This window comes from Nuphar pumila, chromosome 11 (assembly GCF_984573655.1).
Source record: "Nuphar pumila chromosome 11, dmNupPumi1.hap1.1, whole genome shotgun sequence".
Taxonomy (NCBI): Eukaryota; Viridiplantae; Streptophyta; class Magnoliopsida; order Nymphaeales; family Nymphaeaceae; genus Nuphar; species Nuphar pumila.
In genome coordinates, this window is record NC_143259.1 from 8,163,055 (window position 1) to 8,175,985 (window position 12,931).

Sequence of the window (12,931 nt, forward strand, 5' to 3'; positions counted from 1 at the left end):
CTGCTGCCCCGTGGCTATCTCAAACGGGCTGTGGCCTGAAGATTCGCTCTTCTGCAGATTATAACAAAACTGTGCCACATCAAGAAGCTTCACCCATTTTTTCTGATTGGCACTAACAAAGTGCCTAAGGTACTGCTCCAGTATCCCGTTGATGCGCTCTGTCTGCCCATCTGTCTGCGGATAGAAGCTTGTTGAAAACAACAAATCAGAGCCAAGTAACCGAAATACTTCACGCCAGAACTTGCCCGTGAAGCGAGCATCGCGATCGCTCACAATGCTCTTTGGTATGCCCCAGTGCTTCACCACATGCTTTACGAACAACTCTGCAGTCTTCTCTGCAGGGCACTCCTTGGAAGCTGAGATGAAGGTGGCATACTTTGAGAAACGATCTACCACGACTAAAATAGAACTGAGGCCCTCTACCTTTGGCAGACTAACGATGAAGTCCATAGAGATGCTTTCCCAAGGACGTTCTGGAATTGGTAGAGGCTCAAGGAGACCGGCAGCCTTCTGGTTTGTCCCCTTATCTTGCTGGCAGATGAGGCATGTCCGCACATACCCCTTAACATCGTCTCTCATCTGCGGCCAATAGTAGCCGCGCTCAAGGAGTGCTAAGGTCCGCTCCTGACCAGGATGGCCGGCCCATAGTGTATCATGGCACTCCTTGAGTAGCTCTCGGCGAAGGCTTCCCCACCGTGGTACAAAGATGCGTCCCCCTTTTGTTACCAGGATGCCATCCTGTAGCCAAAATCGTCGAGTCTTCCCTGCCTGCGTCAGAGAAACAAGGTGTTGTGCGGTCGGATCCTGCTGTGTACCCTCGCGGATGCGAATCAGCAATGCACCCTCCAAATGCACTTCAGAAGGCTCTGCGCGCGCAACAGCTAATTCAGCCCTACGGCTCAAAGCATCCGCCACAACATTGGTTTTTCCAACCTTATACTCTAAGGCAAAGTCGAACTCAGCCAAAAACATCTGCCATCGAGCTTGCTTGGGCGTCAACTTCTTTTGCGTCTGAAAATAGCTCGTGGCCACATTGTCCGTCTTGACGACGAACTCGGCACCCAAAAGGTAGTGCCGCCAGGTCCTGAGGCAATACACAATGGCGGTCATCTCACGTTCGTGCACTGTGTACCGCCTCTCTGCATCCTTCAGCTTACGACTCTCATATGCGATCGGATGCCCGTCTTGCATAATAACCCCGCAAATTTATTATATCATATAAGCCTTTTAGCAATAATAAAATTACTATCAACCCACAACCTTGTATAATTGCTCATTGAAGAATAATAATTGAATCCTATGAAACTTTTTTATAGAAAATTTGATAAAAAAAATAAATTTAATAAAACACTTTAAAAAAATTATTTAGCAAATTATCAAGCTTGAATTTTTGTTTAATCTGAATTATACTTTTCTTCAGTATTAGATATTCTCCAAAAATGGTTTTGGATCCCTTTTCAGATACTCATCATTGTTCAAGTATCTCACTATCCAACCTACACCCTTTAATAAATTTTATTACAACTTATTTAGGTGTAATAAAAATAATTAGATAATTTACTCCTCAGGCGTTTATTCTGAACTATTTTTGTATATGAAAAATTAACTATTGATAGTAAATGATTTTTTCAAGAAAAAATTCATGCACAATCAGTTAGTGTATAATTAAGCACCCATATGCTAACCAGGATGACAGTATTACCTAATCATGCTTTTAACCCTATGAAAGAGGATACTTATGCTCCACTAGCACAATTTATGTTCTGCACCATTAACCAAAATGACATTTCAATATGGGAAACACGTGGAACCCGTACAGTTTTCTCACTGTATTTCTCAACATTATTATTATTATTATCATCATTTTTTAAGAAATGAAAGGGAATTATGGCACACACAAAGGGCAAAAGCTTTTCCTGTGAATATTGAGCATGCCCTTTGTATTAGGTAAATCATTGATAGCAAATCACAAAAAGCAGCCCTCTGTTAAACAACTACTCCATTATGGTATGGCATTGGTGCCACTTGGTTTGTCTCATGGCCCACCAATGTTTTGGCTCTTGGGCATGGTATGGCATCATAATGGATGGACACACGGACACTTGGCCCCTACCATTATGCACTTTCTCTATTGATGTACAGTGGGCTACCGAGAATCAAGGACAACATTTTCCCACTAATCAAAAGAATCAGTTGACTTGAGAAAGAAGAAATCTGCCTTTGGATTAGAACCACCCTCATGCAAAACCCTTCCCCAAAGTTAAAAAGAAGCAATCCAATACTGTGTAAAGAATTGATTCAAAAGAGTCTTGGTAGTTGAGATGCAAGTTATTTTCTTTAACAGAAATGCTTTTGATGCAGTAACACTGTCTTAAAAGAATTATATCCTACACTGAGCAGCGACATTTGCATGAAAAGCATCTCTAATCACTTTTCATCTTCTCATCATTATTATCCTCATGGAGATCCTAGTGACCTTTTAGGCAAAGGACATCCTTCTTCTTCTTCTTCTTCTTCTTCTTCTTCTTCTTCTTCTTCTTCTTCTTCTTCCACCAGCTATAGTAAAAAAGTTACATGAAAGAAGAGGATGATTGTGAATTTTCCAGAAAAACTAGTAATGCAGAGGTTGGTGCAATGCCAATATAAAGTTGGAAAAGATACTTTCCATGTGTCGGTAGTATTGCCATTGTTTATTAGAGTACCCTCCATTATTGTGTGTGGTCCATGATTTGGAAAGAAAAAATGTGCTTTATGTGGTGGGAACTCCATAAAGAGCTTATGTCACCAATACAGGTGTTCTTATTGGATGGAACTGCAACATGACAATTCCATCAATCACACATGCCTAATGCCTTTCATGGGAAATGCATGGCCAATCCAGATGGAGGTAACATCACTATTGCTGTGTGTTTCTCTTATTCCTTGTGCAGTGATACTACTGTAGTTGCATGTTATTTTTATGTTCGTCATCATCGCCAATAACATTATTTAATTGTTTTTTATAAGAAAATGAGAAAACTATCCTTGGAATTAGAGACCTAGTTACACTGGCTAAGCCTGCTATACTGACGGTCACTTTCTCGATTGTGTAAACCTGTCGCTTACCCCTTATTCCAAGGGAAGGGCTTGGCAGGAGCAATGGTCATAATGCCCTTGTACCTTCGTATAAGCAAAGAGCTGATGCCCGGAATGGAACCCTACCCTAACCACTCATAGAGTGGCCAAGCCCCCCCCCCCCCACCCACCCACCCACCCACCCACCCACCACCCACCACCACCACCAACAACAACAACACACACACTACGCCACGCCAAACTCCTTGAGCTAACATCATTTAAAAGTTAAAGCACCCTATGTCACGTTAACATCACTTAAAAGTGAAAACACCCTGTGTCACTAAAATTTGCAAAGCAAGAAGGTAAATGTATAAAATAAGAATGATCTTTTATTTTCTGTTTTGATAGACAGCTCATGTTTAATATCGTGCGGTTGCTTGATCTGCAGCTTCTCTCTCTCTCTCTCTCTCTCTCTATATATATATATATATATATATATATATATATATATATATCAGGAATTCTGAAAATTTTAAATTTTCCATGACAGCAGAAAATTGTGGAACCATTCTTTCCAACATGACCATGCAAATTTTCTTTTAATCATTTTATTTATCATTCCAGCAACCCTAGTTTTTAGACTTCATTTGTAGGGATAGAAATCAAGCCCGGACTGATATGAGGCTTGATATAGGCTGGACGGGCCTGAACCCGGTCTACCCAGCTGAGCCTGGTCCTAGGACTGAGTTCTCATTTAATACTATATATGTGTGCGTATGGAGATAGATGTTTGAATCAGAGCCAGACTATTCTGAATCTGCATCTGGCTTGCTTGGCCATTGGAAAAAAAAAAAGAAAATGGCAAGAAGCACCTTGAATCTTTTGGGGGGAGAAATCATAACATCTGCTCAAACAATTTAGTCATATTGAATACGAAAAGGCGCATCTAATCAACAAATTGGTAGGTGTACAATTTTTATTTGTTTGCAGGTGAGTAAAAGATATTTTAGCTCTAAAAAATGATAGTGATCCAGATCAAAATTAGCCTAACCAAATTCCGTTTTAAACCATTAATATAAAAATTAATTTTATACGATCACTTAAGATTTGTTTTTGTTTAAGGTCGATCCAGGGCCTCAAAGTTTTGAATCCAATCAAAAGTTGCCACACCTATGTGCCATGTTCAATTCAAGCACTGATGTAGGAGGGATACCATATCTTTGATCACCATTATTGTCATAAGGCTGCTTAATTGATCGAAAACAACAGGTGAAGGAGATATTGGGGTGAAATTTTCCATAAGTTTACAGTTGGCAGCCAACTTTTGGGGACATAATTCTTCAAACTCAAACTGGGGACCTGATGTCCTTTTATAATATCACTGTTTTTTAGGAATAAGTATAATTTCACTGTTAATTAAAGATTATATAAGGGACCACATAATGAAGAATATAGTTAACGTATGCACGACTCTCTCTCTCTCTCTCATTGGCTTGAGGTTGATCATCATCAAACCTATGGCTCTTAAGGAGGATCCACACGATGCTTTTGTTGGTTTCAGGTTGGCTGGTTTTCATGGAAGACATATGAGATTCAGATCAATCGGATGCTCAAATTCATTGGTTTTGGGGTCGACTGAATATAAGATTATCTGGAAAGTTCCACCTGCTGAAAACTCATTTTGCAGTTCCAAAGTTCAGGTTTTAACCTAGTGAGGTGAAGATATGGGTGCAAGGTATTCAAAGGAAAAATTAAAAGATACAGAAGGAAACAGCACCAATATAGGCAAGTCTGAATCTTGGCTTTCTTTTGGGCAAGTCCCATCTCTCAGTTTCGTTTTTAAGTCGGTTTCACTTTGTGCTTTCTGTGGTAGAGAATGAAAGAGAATGATTTTTTTTGTAATTCTATGATTAAGTGTTGCTCGAGTGTAGTTCCTCGTATTGTAGAGTTATGGTAACTGTATAATCAGGGTTCTGGGTTCAAGTTTGAACCTAGCGAAGTGAGGATACTGAATATACAGGGTATTATAAAGAAAAAAGATGCAGGCAAGTCGGTTTATACTGAAGTGAAGATGCAGGCCAAGGTATTATACGACACCAATATAGGCAAGTCGGTTTCTTGGCTTTCTAAGTCAGTCTTATTTTGGGGTTTCTGTGGTAGAGGAGGAAAATTTTGTGATTCTATGATATAATGTTGTTTTCATAGTTCCTCCTATTGTTGTGAAGTTGTGGTAGGTATTGTCATGATTCCTAAGGTTCAGGCTGCAGTACAAGTGCTGAGGCATCTTCAACAACTAGCAGATCTGTCTGTTACTCTTTTGATTCAAGAATGAGTAGTACAAAGATATTCATGATATTGTCTGCAAAGCATGAAACAACAACCCTTCTTGAACTGTTATTGCTTCTCAGGGTCTCATAGTTCAAAGACAAGAAGGAAAGGAGAAGGAAAAAAAAAAACATGGAGAGTATAATTTGCAGTGAAGAATAGGTTCATCTTGGGGAACAGAATTATCGAATAACTTTGTTCTTTGCATTCACGGAATCAATGATTTCTTTGTGGGCTTGATGAATTCTCAATTGGCCGAAAGCTCGTTTTGGAATGTCCAAAATCGAGGTTTCCACATGGTGATGGCATTGAAACATAAGATGATTGAAAGAAAAAGGAAAAAGGAAGCAAAGGAAAGAAAAAAACCACCATAGGCAAGTCTGATCCTTGTCCCTCTTATAGTTCCTTTTTTTTCTCTTATTTTTTCTCCTTTGTTGCTTGAGGGTTTTTAGTGGCGGAGGGGAGGGCATGAAGCCATGAACTTTATGAATGAGAATTTGTGTATTTTCCTTTCTTTTTTTACGATGTTAGCTTCTTTGAGTATTTGAGTGTTACCATTCTCTTTTACATTTAAATGCTGTAAAATTCAGATGTTTTAGTGTTCTTGGTGTCATTGTACTCCCTTGGAAGTGCACTTGGTCCATCTTTCACAGCTTCTGAAACGACGGTACAGATCCGTTTCTCCTTCCAGAGAGAGAGAGAAAGAGAGCTGGTATAAATCTGCTTATCATCCACTTCTTCCATTTTTTCATCTTCATCTGCACTCATCATTTCAAACCATGAAAGATAATGAAAATGATATAAAAACATAAACAAACCATTAAATATGAGATAAAAAGCATTGAGGCATAAATTAGAATCGATTTTGCCTTTTGAATGTGAGAAATCCCAATTCTAAATGGCTAAAATGAAAATACATAAAGTAAATACCAATTTGAATGGATAAAAACGTAAAAAGTAGGAATTACCATAGAATTAAGATATATCTACATTGCTATTACATGATATTGAAAAGAAAATGTAGGAAAAAAGAGAAGAAAGGGGGGAGGGGGGGGATTTGAGAAATTAGAAGAAAAGAGAAAGAAAAGAGAAAAATTAGAAAGAAAGGAGAGAAAGGGCCTACCTTGGCTTCCTTCTTATTTACTCTAGCCACCAAGAGAGGAGAGGAGAATGAGCACTTGAGAGAGGAGGGTTTCTACTTGTTTCTTTTTGAATAACTCGCCCCCATGGGGGCTTTTTATAACCAAGGTGGGGGCATAATGGAAATAGCCCATTATGAGATATTTTCTAGCCCCTAGGGCTGACATGGCAAGGCTCACATGGGGGAGGGTTTGGAACCAACCCCATGTGTGTTTTGTGCTTTGTTGCATGGGCAAGAATGCCCTTTTGTGAAATAATTTGACACATGGCACCCTCTTGCAAAAGGGTGCCCATGTGAGTCATTTTTTGATTTTGTAGATGGGTAAAATGACTACTTATTTGAAAATTTGACACATGGCATTACCTTGTGGGTGATGCTCATGTGGGTTTTTAAAATCAAGAAGGTTCTTAAAGGTTTGTGAAAAAAATAATTTTGATTTTGATTTTGAAAATACCAAGTGGCACCCCTCTTTGAAAATAACATTTTTGATTTTTTATTTTGATAATTAAGATAAAAGGAAAATGGAATATGAACAATAAAAAGATGATTTTGGAAATGATTGGATTTCAAAAATCCAGTCTTGATTTATAAAATCTAATTTGGGCAAAAACTGGATCCAGATTGAATTTTGAGAGATTTTACAAAAATACTATTTTTTGGATTTTGAAATTCAAAGATTATTTTGAAATTGGGGATAAAAATTAGATTTTGAATTTGAAATCCCCAATTTGGCTTTAAATAAAAATTGGATTTTGATACCGGATCTGAATCCATTTTGATATTCCAAAATCTAAACTGAATTTTGAACTGAATCTGGGGTATTTTTCGAAGGATTTTTGAAATTCAGAGATTATCTTTGAATTTGGGGATAAAAATTGGATTTTGATTTTGAATTTTAAATCTCCAAATTGATTTTGAATAAAAATTGAATTTTGAAACTGGATCTGGATCCATTTTGATATTTCAAAATCCAAACTGAATTTTAAACTGGATCCAGGGTAATTTTTAAAAGTTTTTTGCAAAATGATAGATTTGAATTTAAAATTTAAGGACTAATTCTGAATTTAGGATAAAAATTAAGTTTTTTAAAAGGATTTGGATCCAAAGTTTTGAAAAAGATTGGATCTGGATCTCGATTTAAAGAAAAATGGTTTAAAATGGAAATCAAACTTTAAATATGGATTTCTAAAGAATTGAAAATGAAAAAGCCCCAAATTCATAATGAAAATTGGGAATTTTTATTTTGGATCTTGGATTCAGTTCAGAGAAATGAAATTGGATCTTGGATTTGAATCAAAATCCAAAAAGTGAAATTGAATCTCAGCTATTATATTAATTTGAGTTTAGAAATTGAATTAAACTTTTGAACGGATCAGAAGGTGGATCCAGACTGAAATAGATCCAAAATGGTTTAATTAGATCCTGAATATTCGATGGAATATTCCAGGTTAAAATGAATAAATTGGACTCTGGATATGGATTTTTGAATGCATCAGATGAAAAATCCAGGTCTGGGTAGAAATTAGACACCAGATCCAGCATTAGATCCAACATCCGAATTGAAATGGATTGGATCTCATATATTGATAAGATATTAGATGAAGGAATTGATCCGAGTCTGAATTGGGACTTGTCTCAGTTCAGAAAAATATCAAAAACACTGTTATGGAGAAATTTGTAGTTTTTTGTTTTCGCCCTGCAGAGGGTAGAAACACAGTACATAACTGGTCTGAACTAATTTGAATTAGATATGATTGGAATGAACTAAATCTGAAGCCAGTTATACTCAAGTGAACTAAACTAAGAGTTAAAACACTAGCTCAACCAGCTGTAGTCAGTTCAGTTTGGACTGAAGTGAGCTCAAATGAGCTAAAAATGAGCTCAAACGAGCTGAAACGAAGGTTTGAGTGAGTTCGAACTGAAATTGAGCCATTCAAACTCCTGGTGAACTTAGATTAAACTCACTGGGATGGGATTTAATGGATTTGATTAACTTAGAGACAATTTGGTTAAAGTTTGAGCTAAAATAAGTTTATTTCACCTGAAATAAGCAAATTTAACTAAAATAATCAGAAATGATCAGGATTTGCTCATCGTGAGCTCAGAGGAGCTAGAAATGACAGTCATTCTAACTTTTCTAAACTTGAGATAAGTTTGGTTAAACCTAACTGACGAAAAATCTAAGGGTGACTCAGGGTGAAAAGGTAATTTTATTGGTCGAACGAGGTAGGCTGACCTCTAGACTAGAGTAGACCTGGGGGGGACTCTATATCGCTCTTCAGAAGACTGATATCTATGAAATGAGGGTGTCTAGAATGGACTTCAAAAATTTGAGGTGTTTACAACAAGACAGATTTGTGGTATATACAGATGCTTCCGAAACAGGTCTGGGTTGTGTATTGATGCAACACGAAAAAGTTATTACTTATGCATCAAGACAATAAAAAAACATGAGAAAAATTATCCTGAAAAGGCAAATATTGTTCAATTAATTTATATAGAGAATAATTTATATAAAGAATAATTATAAGTGCTTAGCAATCACAAACACCTCAAATATTTGTTCTCACAAAAAGAATTGAATATGTGATAACAATGTTGATTAAAATTCATTGAAGACTATGAATTCACACTTTTCTATTATCCTGGAAAGGCAAATATTGTAGCTAATGCTCTTAGTCGCAAAATTAGAAGTACCTTGGCTAGTCTCATAGACAAACAGTGAAAACTTGTTGAAGACTTCATCAATTGGAAACCCTTTGCAACAGAACCAGGAAGGATTAAATTATCTAATCTAATAATTCGACCTAAAATCCTCACCCAGAATCGTTGTTGAACAACATAAAGATCCTCAATACGAAGAACTTCTAGCTAGAGCCTGACATAAAGATGTTATTTCTTTTCGACTTAAAGAAGATGGGAGCATTTTGATGCAAGATCAAATATGGGTACCAAATAACCCTGAATTGAGAAATAAAATACTTGAAGAGGCTTATAAAAGTAAATATGCTATCCACCCAGGAAGTACAAAAACATTTAAAGAATTGCATAAAAAAAGTATTGGTGGAATGGTATGAAAAGAGATATGGCAACTGTCTCAAAGTGCTTGATTTTCCAGCAAGTAAAAGTCGAACATCAGAAACCCGGTGAAATGATGCAACAAATTGAAATTTCACAATAGAAATAAGAAGAAATTACTATAGATTTCATGGTAGGTTTGCCCAAGTCTCGAAAGCAACATAATGCAATTTGAGTTATTATTGATTGATTAACTAAATTAACCCATTTTTTGCCCATTCGTATAAATAAATTATTGGAAAGTTTGACATATTTATATATTCGAGAAATTATAAGGATGCATAGAATACCAATTTCAATTATCTCTGATCGTGATCCAAGATTTACTTATCCATTTTGGAACCAACTTCAATAGGCCTTAGGAACAAAATTAAAGTTTAGTTTTGTGTTTTATCCCCAAGCTGATGGACAATCAGAGCGTACCATACAAACTCTGAAAGATATGCTATGCGCCTTTATGCTAGAATGAAAAGGAGGTTGGGATGTTCATATTATACTAGCTGAATTCACTTATAATAATAGTTATCTTACCAGTATTGGAATGACGCCATACAAAGCTTTATATGAAAGACTTTGTCAATCACCACTCTATTGGAATAAAATTGGTGAACATAAGCTAGAGTCACCAATGATATTACAACATTATACTCAACAAGTAAATATGATTCGAGATAGATTATGTATTGCTCATAACCGACAAAAGGGTTATGCTGATCAAAGACGAAAGAAACTCGCTTTTGAAGTTGATGATATGGTCTTTGTTAAAGTATCTCCAACCAAGAGTATGTTCAGATTCAAAAAGAAAGGAAAGTTAAGCCCCAGATTTGTTGGACCTTTTAAGATTCTGGAAATGATCGGCAAAACAATATACAAATTTGAATTATCTCCTCAATATGCACAGATTCATAACGTATTTCATGTTTCAATGTTACAAAAATACGTTTATGATCCATCCCATATTATTCAACATCAGAATATAGTGATTCGAGAAGATATGACTATCGAGGAAAAGCTAGTAGAAATCATGGGAACCAACTTCAACAGGCCTTGGGAATAAAATTAAAGTTTAGTTCTACATTTCATCCCCAAATTGATGGACAATCAGAGCGTACCATACAAACTCTAAAAGATATGATACACGCCTGTATGCTAAAATGGAAAAGAGATTGGGATGTTCATATTATACTAGTTGAATTCACTTATAATAACAGTTATCATACTAGTATTAGAATATCATCATACGAAGCTTTATATGAAAGACCTTGTCGATCACCACTCTATTGGAATAAAATTGGTGAACGAAAGCTAGAGTTACCAATGATATTACAACATTATACTCATCAAGTAAATATGATTCGAGATAGATTGCGTGTTACCTAGAACCGACAAAAGGGTTATGCTGATCAAAGACGAAAGAAACTCGCTTTTGAAGTTGATGATATGGTCTTTGTTAAAGTATCCCCAACCAAGAGTGTGTTCAAATTTGAAAAAAAAGAAAAGTTAAGCACTAGATTTGTTGGACATTTTAAGATTCTGGAAAGGATTAACGAAATAACATACTGAATTGAATTGCCTCCTCAATATGCACAGATTCATAACATATTTTATGTTTCAATATTACGAAAATACATTTATGATCTATCCCATATTATTCAACATCAGGATATAGCGATTCGAGAAGATATGACTATCAATAAAAAACCACTATAAATCATTGATAGAAGGGATCAAATATTGAGAATGAAGACTATTCATCTAGTCAAAGTCAGATGGCAGCATCGTGGAATCGAGGAATATACATGGGAGCCTGAAAACAACATCAGAGACAAGCATCCAGAATTGTTCGATTAATTTGTACAATAAATTTTGAGGCCGATTTTTTTTTAAAGAGAGTATAATGTAATATCTGAAAATTTCAATAAGTAATAAAATTCTGAAGAAAAGTCAAGTTTTTTATTCTAATTTATTTTAAATATGAGTTATAGTCTAAGAACATGGATTTCTGAGGTAAATATTGATCAAAATGAAGACTTGAACTTATATTTGAAATCTTGATAAAATCAAGTAGAGAATTGCTCAAAATACAGAATTCAGGGACATTTTTATAATTAATTAAGTTGGCATTGGTGAAATAGTAATTTGCCAATCCAATGGCAACCTTCGATAAAATCCCCAACTATATAAGGGTAAAATTGTAAAAAAAAATTAGGAAATTAATAAATTTGTAAGGGTTAAAGCGGTAATTTGCTACCCCCAATGGTAGGTCCAGTAGTTTTCTAAACTGTAGAAGGGTAAAAGAGTAACTTCTAAATTTCCATATGGCATTTCTGAAAGATGAAATTTGAACAAGGGTAGACTAGGTATAAAAAAATCAAAATCAAAATATAATATAATATAATATAAAATTAATATTTTATTCAAAATCTATGGTTTTGGAAAACCAAAGGTCCAAAACCATGGGTTGTCGTGTGTCACCTCACAGTGAGGAGGTGACACCCAACCCCCTTCTTTTTTTGACAAATGTTGGAAGAAATGACAAGTGTCAAAGAAAAATAATTTTTTATTTTAAAAAGTGACAAATGTTATTTGAAGTGGGGCTCACGGGGGGAGGGGGCACCTCCTATCTCCCCAATAAATACCCCCTCAACCCCTCTCTCTCCCCAAGTTCTGAATTTCCTCTTCTCTCTAACATCTCTCTAGGCTTTCTCTCTCCTATTTTTCTCTCTAATCCTAAGCTCTCTCTAGATTTCAAACTCAAACCTCTGTCAACTTTGATTTTTTTTTGACAAACCCCTTTTAGCCCCTTCCCTCTCTTTCCAGGCGAGATCCATTTCTTTATAGAAGCCCTAATGAGTTAGAATTAACCTCGAAAGTGTTGCGTGCAGGAGTTTTGCTAAATTTAGCAGGAATATCAAATTTGGATCGCGGAAGCACTACCTAAATTTTTCTAAATCAGGTTAGTACCCAAACCCTTCTTCTAGATTCAAATTTATAATTGTAGGACCTCATATTCTCCTCCTGAACCCTAAGACTTTTCTTTCTGGATTCAAATTTTAGCAATTTTGACAAAATTTAATCCAACCCTACCTCTACGCAAAGACAATTTTGTTAATTTTTTTTTTTAAGTATTCAGAACTACTATAGCAATAGTTTTGTCAAAAATTTTCTAAAAGATTTTCAAAAAATAGAACTATGATAGCAGAAGTTCTGGAAAAATCTTTTTAAAAAGATTTCTGAAAAATAGCATTAGTATAGTAGTAATTTTGATAAATTTTTTTAAAAAGGATTTTGAATTTTCAAATTACTTTAATCAGAACTCTGACAACAACT

The 12,931-nt window shown here is 35.7% G+C and overlaps 2 long non-coding RNA genes across 2 annotated transcripts; one reads left to right on the forward strand and one right to left on the reverse strand.

The window, feature by feature from the left end:
- The first annotated feature begins 3,513 nt into the window (after positions 1-3,513).
- On the forward strand, positions 3,514-5,980 carry LOC149821834 (uncharacterized). Its single transcript, XR_016425978.1, has 2 exons — positions 3,514-5,140; positions 5,283-5,980. It is a non-coding gene; the product is annotated as an uncharacterized LOC149821834 (long non-coding RNA).
- LOC149821835 (uncharacterized) lies at positions 4,611-6,581 on the reverse strand. Its single transcript, XR_016425979.1, has 2 exons — positions 6,506-6,581; positions 4,611-6,140 (listed from the first exon to the last, which is right to left on the reverse strand). It is a non-coding gene; the product is annotated as an uncharacterized LOC149821835 (long non-coding RNA).
- Positions 6,582-12,931: the final 6,350 nt, after the last annotated feature.